The sequence below is a fragment of the Rousettus aegyptiacus genome, unplaced genomic scaffold (assembly GCF_014176215.1).
Source record: "Rousettus aegyptiacus isolate mRouAeg1 unplaced genomic scaffold, mRouAeg1.p scaffold_m13_p_1, whole genome shotgun sequence".
NCBI classification, from domain to species: domain Eukaryota; kingdom Metazoa; phylum Chordata; class Mammalia; order Chiroptera; family Pteropodidae; genus Rousettus; species Rousettus aegyptiacus.
This window is the reverse complement of record NW_023416284.1, coordinates 101587026-101600532: the sequence shown is the minus strand read 5'-3', so window position 1 is coordinate 101600532 and position 13507 is coordinate 101587026. Positions and strand designations below refer to the sequence as shown.

At 43.7% G+C, this 13507-nt stretch overlaps 1 pseudogene; it reads right to left on the bottom strand.

Moving 5' to 3' along the window:
• Window positions 1–1404: 1404 nt before the first annotated feature.
• LOC107504073 lies at window positions 1405–13040 on the bottom strand (annotated as a pseudogene).
• Between the last annotated feature and the right edge of the window lie 467 nt (window positions 13041–13507).

Here is a 13507-nt window from a genome sequence, read left to right as displayed (position 1 = left end):
TCACCTTTTCCAGTCTGGTTCCTCTTGGGTTCTTCTGATAAGGACAGCTTAAAGGTGGCTTCCTTGTACATCTCTGGCCATTGCTCTTTACGCTGGAAGTATCAAGAATTAAGTATCTATCCTGGGCCAGATACCATGCTAGGCACATTGTATATATTTTAACACACTGTATATATTATGTACACTATCTCATGTAATCTTCACCATGACCTTATATGGGAGATATGAGAACTGAGTTCAAAGAGGGTAGCAATTGGCCACAGTCAATGAAAGATTCAAATCGCATCCACCTGATTCAAAGCCTTGCACTATCTAATATTCCACTAAGTTTCCTCAGGGAAGTAATTTCTGCAGGTTGTCCTCACCAAGCATGAGAACCTTCACCATAAGCCCATTTTCCCCTTTACCTCTCTGCATTTAGCTAATTCTTTTTCATCGTATTGCTGAAGTTTATAATCAGTGCTCTCCCTTCAAGAATGAAGACAGTGACCACTTATAATGGTGACTAGCACTCTCATTTCAATGAACAGATACAGCTTGTGGTGGAATTACCAAACCTGAAACAACAAGCTCTCTAACTTCAGCAACATAGTCCCGACAATGGGGAGGCCCTCATGGCTAGAATGCAGGGAGATAGCTAGGGAGAGGCAGAAAAGGGAGCCAGGACCAGTTCACGGACCACCAGTAGGAAGCTGTGAAGGCAACTGGATATTTTGCTGAGTTGCAGAGAGAAGTCAGAAAGAAAATAAGAGAAAGAGACACAGAAGTTAGAGGTAAAGCCGGAGGCAGAGAGCGAGAAAATGGGCTAGAGCACCTTTGCTCTGGAAACCGGAATAAGGAGGAGTGGGTGGGGCCGGGAGAGGATAAAGAGTGGGGCAAAGGTCACCATTGTGTGCATTTCTACCACAAAGGCATTCCTAGCTTGGATCCATCTGCACTCAGCAGCCAGATGAACCATCCTGATACAATGTTTTTATTGAGTCACTGTCAAAAATTTTCAAAGGCTTCCTGTGGCCCCAAATCACTAGCTGTGTGCCTAACATCACCTTTATCTGGCTCCAGTCGCCCATCTCAAACCCATCTCCTTTTCCTCCCCTACCTCCAGCTCCTCTCAAAAAGGTCCTCTTACTTCTTGGATATTCGAGGTTTTGCTCCCACTGAGTAGTCTGCAGAGAACTATTCTAAATTAGAAGAGACTAAGAGTCATGGCAACTAATGCAATACGTGATCTTTGATTGAATCCTAGAATTTTTTTAAGTAACTGTAAAGACTATTACTAGGAATATTTCAGAAATTTAATATGTTACTGTTTAGTATACTTACTACATAATTTATATAACAGTGTACTTTTACTTTAATATTTAAATAACTATAATTAATATTATTTTATCAAAGTTTCTTGAGTATGATAATTGTATTTTAGAGATAGATGATAAAATATTTAGGTATAAAGTGTCACGATATCTGTAAGTTACTTTAAAATGGTTGAGAAAAAACAGAGGGAGTAGATGTGGTGAAATGTTGATTGGCAAATAATCCAGGTGAAGAATATTTATTCTAAAATTCTTTCGACTTTTCTGAAGATCTGAAAATGTTCAAAATAGAAAGCTGGATTAAAAATAAAATGATAAACAAAGTTCGAGGTAGGGCATGTCCTCTATCTGTCACCACTTACAGCTGCCCCAGTCGCCTCAGCATAAAATCCAGTGGCCTTCACGGCCTACCACTGGTGGTCCACGAACCGGTCGTGGCTCCAGCTTCTACCTCTCCCCAGTCCTCTCACTGCATTCCAACCACGAGAGCCTCCCCATCGTTTCTAGAGCCAAGCATGGGCATCATAACTGGGAAACAGACAGTAAATATGTATCAACAGATCAATATGAGATTGGTTTGTGTTAGCACAAGAAGAAAAACGAAGCATGTGCCCGCGTCAGGGCCTTTGCACTTATGGCTCCCGTTGCTGAAACAGTTTCCCCTGGGGTTATAGCTTGCTTGTTCACCTTCTTCAGGTTTCTATTCAAGGGTGACTTCTTCAGAAATATCTTTCCTAGCAACCCTATCTAAAACAGTATCCCACCCACTCCATTACTATCTATCCTTTCTTTGTTTTTTTGTTTATTATGCGAAGCACTTATCACAACTTGACATTATTTTTGTTATTATAGATTTACTGTCTATCTGTCTGTGTTATTCTCTCCAGTGTCTATCACAGTGGGTGATACATATTTTATATTCTATAAATAAACAAGTGAATAAATGCCTTGTTCTTTATATATCATGCCTGACTAAGTATATGCTAGCTACCCTTTCATGTGTACTATCTTATATCATGTATAGTTCTGGAAAGTTACTTTTTTTAATTGAGTCTTTCTTTTTTTTATCGTTTGTCTAAGTGACAATAAACATAATCATTCTTATTATAAACTAATTTGAAAAAGTAATTTTCCAATTAATAAATGTACACCTATGTAAACTTGTTCTTATGAAAAAATAATTATAAAAGCTGCTGGCAATTTTGGAAAGGAAACAAAGATATTTGTTAGTGGCAAGACCAAATGAAAACTCTGATGATTGAAACAAGAAAAACTGACAAGCACAATTCCCCCCCATAAGAACACTGGTAAATTACTTTTGATTTAATAATTTTGCCTAAGGGTAATTTCAGGCATCATATACACAAATTCCCCCTGCGGAAAGTTCACAATGAGAGAACCTGTGTTGAAATCCTGGCTCTGTCATTTGCTGTTTATAGAACCTTGGCCAAGTTGCTTAACCTACCTGAACCTTTATTACTTTACCCATAACATCATTACCTACCATACTTTGCAAGACTATTGCATTAAATGAGATCAAGTATGTGAATGTAGTTTGTAAACTATAAAGTACTGTAAAAATAGTGTCTATTATTATTTTACCTCTGAGAAAGACTTGGAGAAAATAAACACCTCAAGCACCATTAAAAGTATTAATAAAGTTAGCAATAGTAATAGTCACACAAACGTGATTCTTCCTATACTTATTCTCTAAAGCAGCAATGTCCGATGGAAATTTCCACACCTTGCAAATATTCTATACCTGCACTGTCTAAAACAGTAGCTATTGATCACATGTGGCTCTTGAGTATTTGAAATGCAGCTAATGTGACTGGGGAACTGCATTTTAAATTTATTTGATTTTATTATTTTTAAATTTTATTTATTTTGCCTTTTTGATCAGGTTTTTCTTCAAGATTAGCTGTCCAAAGTGATCTGACCTTTACGAAATAAAGAAATTTCAGTTTATGTGGCAGCCTTCTTTTATTCTGTGGCGGGTTTCTTTCCCGCAGGCTTCTCAGCTACTGGATTCCTGCTAGCTGCAGCCTTTATCCCAGCAAAGGCTTCTTCTGCTTCCTGACACCAACCACCTTCTTTCCTTTCTTCCCTACCACAGCCTTCTTGCCTGGAACCCCCTTCTCCTCCGATTTGGCCTCTAGCGCTGTTGCTGCTTTATCCACCCAGAGCTCGTGGTTCTTGGCCTGGTGAAGAATGGCGCCCCAGCTCCTGTGGCCTTTGCATATGGGTTTAGCTTCAACAAGATCCTCAGGTTTTCCAGTGGATCCTTTTTCAGGACCCTGCGATGAATCTTTTTGCGTGGTGCTCGGAGGTCTCTCTGGATCTCTGGACTTTTCAAGATTCTGCTAAGGTCTGTTCTGAGCATCTTGTGCATGGGAAGGTCGTAGTTAACTCTTGAGAGAGGCAGCTTTATACCAAGTGCCATATAGATTATCCAGTTTGTGGGAAGCACTTTCTGTCCAAATGCAGAAACTTCCTACATGCCCACCAGGAGCAAGTTCGGTTTGCTTACATTATGTAGGGTAATTTCAGGGATGTTTCTGAAGGCTTTGGTGATGACATTGTTCTCATTTTAGGTGATGCAAGGTTTTCCGTGCTGAATACGACCATGTTTTCTCATTTCGCCCTTGCTAGCTCTCATTCCCTGAGAGGCACGAACCTTTTTGATATCATTCCAGGCTTGAAGTTTCTTGAGAAGCAAAACAGCCTCCTCGGTTTTCTTGTAGCATTCAGCTTTATCTTCAACCACCACAGTAAGTTCAGAAACTTCCTTAATACAGTGACCTTTAGACACACTCAGCACTAGTAAAGCTGAGGCAGCCAGGGCAGGGCAGATGGCATATCGTTTCTGTGTTGTGTTCACCGTGTGGTGCCAACAGCACCTGGTTTGGTTTGGCGCAAACATGCGACACATATTGCTAAGAGCACCTTGGCTGGAAGATGAGTCTCACAGCCTTGAACTCTGGGAATTCGAGTCATTGCAATGCCGGGACCCCGCAACTCAGTGCTGGTTTTGATGACCTGCTAATTCACTGACAGCATAGGGCTGTCTATTGTTTTTGCACAAGTTGGTGTGAATGAAGTTCACAATATCTAGTAAAATGGAAGCCTTGAACACAGCAGGCCAAGTGACATTTTTTCCAGACGATCCCCACTTTTCGGAGTACACACCTCAGTGGATGAGCACATGCCACAGTGGGGAAAGGAGGAGGCCACACTCCTCTCGATCAGGTGGCTCCCAAAGGAAAAAGCTAATTTTATTCCTTTCATTTCGTTTTATTTAGATTTAAACAGTCACACGTGGCAGGAGGCTACTGTATTGGATAGCACAGTTCTAGGCATTACTTCTTCAAATACGTTTTGCAGAAAACTTGTTTTTTGCCCTAATCATGAAGAGAATAGGTTTTGCAAGCATCAAGGAACCGTGGTGATGGAAATCATTGTTTAGAGTGAAGGAAAAAGTGTGGAATGGAGTAAAGACTGGAAGGAAAGGAAAGGAAAGGAGAGGATGGTGTTCTTGCCTGAGGCCATTCTAATTTTGAAACAGCAAATAGAATCTGTCCCTCTGGAATTCCAGTGGTCCTTTTTTGCTGTGTGACCTTCAAAAAGGCATTTAACGTCTCTGAGCTGCAGCCTTTTAACTATAAAATAGGAATTGCAATACCTACTTCGTAGGGTTATTATGAAGCTTAAATGAAACAGGTTAAATCACAAAAGTTCCTAATGCAGTGCCCTGCACAAAGTAAGGCCTGAACTTAAAAAAAAGATTTTAAGCAAACTGCTTAAAAACCGTACTTTCTCCCAGGATTATCCAATAGCCCCGTGTTTAATTTATCTGTCCCCATAATCCTTCAAAATGGCCCAGAGATCAGTTGCCCGAATCTCAGCTCTTATACTGCCTCTGTCCCCTGGAAGCAGCACCAAACTCCGTCAGACGGTGGGTTCTCAGTGTTCAGAAAGCGTGGCCGCTGTGTGCGACAGTTTAACAACACAACCGGTTGGTTGCCAGTTCTTTGACACTTCTCCTTTGAGAGCTAGGGTCCCCTGTCCTTGAATCTAGGTGGGCTCGTGACTGTTTTGACCAACAGACTATGGTGAAAGTGACACCATGTGACTTCTGAGGCTGTCATTAAAGCCCATGCAGCTCCCACCGGGTTGGCTGGGACACTTGTTCTCAGAACTCGAGCAACCATGGAAGGCATCGACCCTGAGGCCTGCAGGACGCAGTCTCAGCTGAGGCTGTCCTTCACCCAGCCGCATCCAGGTACCCAACATGTGAGTGCAAATGTCCCCAGCCTTTTGCGTCTTCCCAGGAGAAGCCACAAGAACCATTCCTGCTGTGGAATTACTGATTCACAGAACCTGTGAGCATGACAAAATGTTGTTCTCAGACACCACTAAGATATGGGGTAATTAGTTGTTCAGGAATAGATAACAGGGGCCCAGACTTCCTGATTCCCAGCTCTTCTGGGAAACTGAAATCCACGAACTGAAATGCTCTGTCAGTCAGCCTATGCAGTCCCCACTGCTCCTTGTTGATAAAAGGGAGGCAAAGTTGAATAGGCATAAATGTTGTCTGGAGTAGGATTTGTAGGGGAGGGGAGTGAGGCAGGCAGAAGACATTTTATTTTTTACTTTATTATCATTCTGAACTCTGATCTTTAAAATCATTTTTTTTTAAAAAAAAAAAAAAGGAAGAAATCAATAGATTAACAAGGACATAATATTGATGTAATTTCAGTGGGTGACTTTTTCAAAGATTTCCATTTTTCACTTGAAATTTGCTGGTGGTTAAACTGGTTTTTTTGTTTGTTTTTTTGTGTTTTTTTGTTGTTGTTGTTGTTTTTTCGAGGGGGGTCATATTTTGTTTTAATGTTTTGCTAGCATTTTCTTTTCTGGTAACCTCATAATCTTCAAGGACATTTTGAGCTGTGGTGTGACTATAATGAAAAATTCTTCATGTCCTTAGAGGGACTTAGACATCTATGGAACAGAAGGAAGAGCTCTGGGCAGAGAGGAAGAAACAAGGATTCACCAACACATCGCTTAAATTTGGGCAAATCATTTTAACCTCTCCAGGCCTCGGTTTAGTCATTTACAAATTGGACCCAATGATTTCTAAGGTCCTTTTTCTAACATTTTGAAGAGAAAGAAGTTAATATTAATAAAGTGCTTATTACCCTGTGGCAAGCACCATGCTAGACTCTCTATTTAGATTATTTTATTTTTATCTTCAAAAAAAAAAAAAAAATCCTAAGAACCAGCATCCCCATTTTGCATATGAGGATAAGTAGGCCCAGTAAGATGCAGGCTTCCGTAGCTGGGAGGTGGAGGGGTGGAATTCCAGAATCGCCACGGGCCACCCCCAGGGAAAGCTCACTCCCTTTTCTGCCCCCACAGTGTTTCCCACACCTTGTGCCCAGAGGCTTCTGGTTCTTCAGCCTGTAATTCTCTATAGTTAGGAGGGAGGGTCCTAAATACATTCCTTTATACTGTCATCAGCTACTTAAAGTGGCAAGAAACAATAGCCTCTTTCTCTGCTTTTCTGGCAGGGTGACTCTTGGACCCTGCCGAGTCTCCGTGAGTGACAACCAGCGCAGCCCTTCCAGCCCAGCGGCCCAGGTGCCCTGGGCAAGTCTAGAGGAATCCTGCTGCCTCGCTCTTCCCTGCAGATCTAAAAACTGTCAAGTGGTGTGAGCTTCTGTTTTCCCCTTAACAGGAAGATGCCCTTAACCCTCAATGCTAGGTTATTTGACATATACTCAGCACATCGTGGGACTCAGGGAAGCATGTAATGACCCCTTTCACAAAATACTGGGGATTCCTTTTTCCCTGCCCACCACACACCTTCTCCGTCACCAGGATGCCGCTGGCCCTTGTGTTTTGATGAAGAGGGATATGCCTATAGAGGGATATCTCATGTCCAAAATCCCTTCTTACACACTTGTTACTGAATCTTGAAATAATCCCCAAATGTTGACTAAGCCCCCCTGCCCCCTCATAATCTTCAAGGACATTTTGAGCTGTCCTTAGAGAACTATAGTATCTAAGAGGCAGGACTGAAGAGTTGTTTAGATCATAGGCTTCAAAGCCAAACCACTCTGTGAGGTAGTTTTAAAATAACTGTAAACCCTTCGTCTCTCCTATGAAGAATCGGGGATCTATTTTCCCTGCCTTTGACTCTAACCTGGCCCTATGATTGGCTTTGACCAACCGAACACAGTGGAAGCGATGCTGCCCATCTCCTCTTTCAAGGTGGACTTTAAAAGGTGCAGCTCCCACGCTTGTGCCTCTTAGAAGCCTGTGCTGTGGAAGAATTCTGACCACCCCGGGGCCACCATGCTGTGAGGAAGCCCCAGCCAGCCCCGCACAATTGCTCCGCTAAGCCCTGCTTGCATTCCTGATCCACAGAATCGTGAACGATAAGATGCCTGTGGTTCTAAATCACTAAGTTGTGGTATAGTTCATTAAGCAGAAATAGATAACTAAAAGAGCATAAGAGAGTTAGAGAACCAAACTCACAATAGGGATGGCATGCGCTGTCCTTGAGCAGTGGGGTCTGAGTGGCAAGGAAATCTCTAGAGGAGAGGGGCCTGAAGGTCCATAGGAGAGAATGGAGTTGGATGAGTAAAAGGACAGGTATGAGGGGAGGAAACCCTACAAGACCCAACGATTTCACAGGCCTCTGGGGAAATGCCCTGAATGCTGACAAGACTTGCGATTCTTTCTTCTAGACAGCCCCTGACTGTAGAGAGCAAACCCTTAACTATGGGGCATCAGTCTGAGCATAGCCCAGAGTAACTCAGAAGACTTTCCCCAAGTCTTGTTTTATCTTGACAACTCTCATAAAGTTTATATTGCATTCTATAATTTATTTGTCTATATTCTGATATAAAAAATGATTGAAATTACTTACCAGTTAAATTACTTAGCTACCCCAATCTCTACCCCAATCTCTTCAAGGAAAATAGACACTCCAGGAAGAGGGGTCACAGTGAGACCCAATGCTCTGCACGGCCCCAGAACACATGTGCACTTGGAGGGGAGGGTTGGCCTCACTTCCCTCTGGGGTCAGAGACTTGGGATTTTTCTTCTGAAATCTAGTCACACATCTTCGGCAGCCAAATCCGGCCTCTCGGTTCCCCACTCATGTGTCATTCCCAGCATTAGGCTTCCCCTAGATTCACAAGGGACCCCATTCAGGAGCAACTCTGTCAACTCCCTGCAGATTCAGATTAAGAACAAGAGTCACCTGACAATCTTGTTCTTCCATCTCTGACCGCTTCAGGTCTGCCTCCCATAGTGTGTTTGGAAAGCAAGCCGAGGCGATTCCCAGCCTTCCCCAGTATACACAAATGGTCCTCAAACTTTTTTTTGGTAGACAGTTCAAACACACACACACACACACACACACACACACACACACACACTCTCTCTCTCTCTCTCTCTCTCTCTCTCTCTCTCTCTCTCTCACACACACACACACACACACACACACACACACATCTATAGCCTATGTAGATATGTTGACACTTGGAAGCAAAATAGAGGAAAGCTTTTATTATTGTTTGCCATTTGAAAATGATTATCTGGCAGGATGAAGTATATTGAAGGAGACAGCCTGCAGTTAGCATCCCGGCGAAAGCTCCCTTCCCAGACCTGGGTGAGCCTACACCACCTCCCGGCTCCCCGGCTCCCCGAGTGGGGACTGCCTGGTGCCAGACTTGGATGCCTACCAAGACAAATTAAAGGAATAGAATTCCTCCTAGACAGTAGGCGGGACTGGGAGAGTGAGAATGCTGAGAATTTTAAAGGGATCATCACCTCAGCAGGAGACCAAAACTCAGTCTCAGAAAGAGCAGCTAGCCCAACAGATGGTCCCCTCCAGTTCAGCAAGGCTTTGGTTCTGGGTTACTGTGAGATTCCAGATGCTGCCTCTCCTTCACCCCACTCCCAATCCTGGCCCAGGGCCTCTGCTACTACTCCCCACAAGAAAGACTCTTTCCTCTTGGTCCTATCAGGAAATGCGGTTGTACCTTATGTAAAACTGTGAAGCCTGAAAAGGACACTCTGTGAGAACCCAGCTGACCAACCTGTATTGAAAAACAACTCGAGAGCTGGAACTAGGGAGCGACGGTACGAGGTTTCCGTTCGGGGTAGAATGTATAGTGGTCGAACAACACTGAGTGTACTAAATGCCACCGAATCGTTCACTTTAAAATGGTTGATTTTATTTTATGTGAATTTCACCTCAATTTTTTTTTTTTTTTAAAAAGGGTAGGAGCCTCTCCCAAGAAAGAGCAATCCTTCTGGAGTCCTGTCATCCAGCATGCGTTGAACGCTGGACCTCCAACTCCTCTTTGCTAATGGGAAGTGGGGGAAGGAGGAGCAGTTCCAACGTTCTATGGCTGTTCCAGTTCCTAGCAGGACAAGGACTTCAGCTGACCCCAGAGCCGAGAGAAAAGGAGATCAGCAAGCTGCCCAGTAGGCTAAAATTAACTGACCCTCTACGATCTGGATTTGGCAAAGTGACCGAACTTCTCTCATGTTCCTCCTCTGTGAGCTCAAACATGTCTTATAAGACTCCAGAGAGGAGACCATAAAAGAGATTAGAAGACTCAGGCCAAATCTGGGAACTTTATATTTGAATCTTATAACTTCATTTCTTTCTCAGCCACCGGCTAGTGGTCTCCAGGAAGTCCTTACATCAGGCAATGCAGGATTTTTCTTACTATCTGATTTTAGTTTTTGACAGATCTTGCCAATTCAAAACAAAAAGAGGAGAGGATGCTGGGAGCATGTACCCTACAAATTTAAAAAGAAAATGATAGAGGTCCCATCCTTTAATTCAACACATTGATTCGATACTTAGAAAATGATACTTTTGGCCCGAGAATATTTTTCCTTTGTGTGTCTATATAAATATGCTTTTTCTTTTTTTAATAGAAAGCACATCACTAGTGTCTGAAACCAAACGTGGTTTTGATTGAACCAGACTTGCGTTTATATCTGAAGTTCATTTGCTAACAATAGAACTGGCTTTCTCATTTGCCAACATCAATGTTGACCTGTTTTCACCTAAATTTTATAGATGTCAGAAAAAGAAACTGTTCAGTACTTAGTGGCATACCCTGGCCTTTCTCAGCCACACTTGCTTGCATTTTTGCAGCTCCTTTAAATTCCCCTTGTCACAAAAACTAACAATAAGGTCAAGTATTTCAGTAAGAAATATTGAATTATTATCCAACTTTGTCAAACAGCCAAGAGCCTACGAAAGCTAACCACGAACTGTAGAAGAGAGTGGCTTAACCTCAGGCCTCCGGGCTCTGCCTCCGTTGCACAGGGAAGGGTTTTTGGCACTGGGGGGCACCGGGAGGGTGGATGGGTGGAATGAGAACTGGACGGCTCACAATCACGTCCAAGCTCCCGTCCCTCAGGAGTGTCTCGTTGCACTCGTTTGCTGCTGCAAAGAGCCAGCTTTGATTTTTCTTGGAGAGGGCTCCAGGCACCCTAACATCTCAGCCATGCCAGCACCACGAGCCTGCCGAGTTCTCCTGATCCCCTGGCCATATCCTTGTCCATCAAGGCTAATTTCTATGACAACATAAACTTCACTGTGTAGCCAATAAACTCAAACCCGATGGAACTTGATGTGGCCAGGAAGGAGAATGACAAACTGGCAAGATGTCAGCGCTGGAAATAGAACTCGTTTCACCAGCCAGTGGTTTGGGAGGGGTAGAAATGGATTTATGTCTGTATGCATGTATTTTATTTGTTCTAATAACCATAATAAAGTTTCCATTAATCAATAAACTGTCTCTTGCAGAGACAGAAATAAGTGCAAAGCCCCTGAAGTGAGCTTCAGGTAGAACCAGCACTTGCCTTCGTTTCTACTTTATCACATAGTGGCAGAGGGTATGCATCCTCTGTTACCGCAAGAGATCTGGGGAGGGTGCTTGGGCAAGAAAGAGAGGAGAATGAGGACTGGCTTTCATCTGGGCAGGAAAGAGTAGCTTGCAAGGAGGCAGCAGCCCCAGAATGGGATGTGAGGGATGTCAAGAAAGCATCACAAGGAAAGTAGGTCCTGCCCTTTGAGCAGGGTATGTGGATTTGGAAGTGAGGTTTTAGTGGCTCCAGAAAACCTCCCTTGAGATGAAAATACACTGATTCCCCACAGGTGAGGGTCAAGACAGGTTCATTTTATAAAAAGGGAGGCCCACAGTACAGGGTTGGCTCGTGTGGACTCAGAGAGAAAGCCAGAGTCCCTGTGAGGTACTTTAGGGGTATGGTGGGCCCCAAAGGAGAGGTCTGGAGGTGTGGGCAGAGAAGATCACAAGATCCTGCTTTAAAGTTTCACTTAAGGTCAGTCACTGGCATTGTTCTGATTGAGTTATTTGAATATGTAACCATCTAGAGAATAAACTTCTCCCAACCATTTATACTTGCCACCCTGTCCTATTGAATGCTGAAGGGCCCTATGTGCGAAATCATCCCTCACTATCTCATCAGCGGACTCCAGTCTATTTGGTAGTAGGTGTTAAGGAAGCAATTGGATAAAATATATCTACACCCTCTACTGAAAATTTGGTATTTTCTGTTGTCATCTCTCAACACTTTTTTATACTGATGTCCTCTCTTGTTAAACATTAAGATCTCATATTTTTTCTTTTGCACTGTATATTTTGATAACACAAGTATTTCAATATTGAATATGGTTTTCTGACATAGGACCCACCTCCCACGGAGATGCTGATGCAGCTCACCCTACCCCGCCACTCCAACCCCTGTGAAAATCCCTCTTGCTCACCTTCTCAGTGGAAGTATGATTTGGCAGAATGCCACAGAGCCTAGGGACATTATCTCAAACCACGGTGGGGATTTGTGAACTCCCTCGTCCTGCCCTGCAGGGGCTGCGGGGCTGCCCCTGGCTCAGCCGCAGACCCCGAATGGCAAGGAACTGCTCATCCTTCCAGAGCCAGCTCAGTGTCACCTTCCTGCCTTGGCCGGGACTTACCTCCTCCTTGGGGCTCCTCTACCCTCAGTTCACATCTCTATTATGGCACCTGCTGCTTTGTAGTGTCACCCGTAAGTTTACTTCTCTGTCTCTCTCAGCAGATGGTGAACTTCTTGAAGGTGGGGGTATGCCTAATTCATTTTCATTTCCATCATTTCCAATAGGTGTTCAATTAGTATTTATTGGGTGACTAAAAATGCAGCCCCTTCCTTAGGATCAAATGAGAGTGAGGGATTGCGAAACAAAGCGATGACAATTATTCTCTCAAGCAACGTAAAGGGTGAAGCTATAAACCTTTCCTCCTCTCAGCCCTGCACCTCCTTCTGCCCTATAAATGGCTTAGCCCTTCTGTCTGAAAATCACCTGGTCCAATAAGGAAGGCTGTGCCTATCATAAATGGGCATCGCATGATTAGCTACGTTGTAAGCTTTGTCTGCTAACACTGCACCACTTAACACCTGTGCGTTCCAGCATTGCCCCATTAGCACGGTTTTCCTCTTGCGTCTTTTATTTTATGTTTTTTCCCCTCTTTAATTCCCCCCGCCCCACTTCCACCCCTACCTACGGATGTTGCAGTCTCCTCCCACGTGCTCGCAGAGTGCACCCAGGGCCTGGCTCATCTGGGGCCTGGCACCCCAGGGACCTGGCACCCCCAGCACACTCGAGGGGCCTGGTGTACCCAGGGTATGGTCCATGGCTCCACCTGGGTACGAACCCAGAGCCTGCATGTAGAGCAAACGTGCTAACCACTACACTACGAAGCCACCCATCTCTTGCATCTTTTAAATCGAAGAGACATTGGTTATACGTAATTCAGATAGTAAACAGGTAAAAGGTAAACTTCTGATAAGGAGTCTCTCATTTTTCAAGATTAGCTGTCATATTTTCACTTGTTTAGGTGGCTAGGATATCATGTTAATAAAGTCACAAGTGTGACCTCATCTCTACAGTCAATTTATGAAACAGCAAATACAAAGACCTTTGACCACAACAAGGCCGTGACCTCTACACTTAGCGTTGAAGGCGAGGGAGTCTCTTGTCCACTAAAAGACAATGGACTTGAAATGTGCTGTCAACAGATAGGCCATCTTTGTTGAGGAAGGAATGGCACTGATGCTCTTAGACTGAATTGCTCACTCGCTAAGTCAGGCCAGGTCTTTAA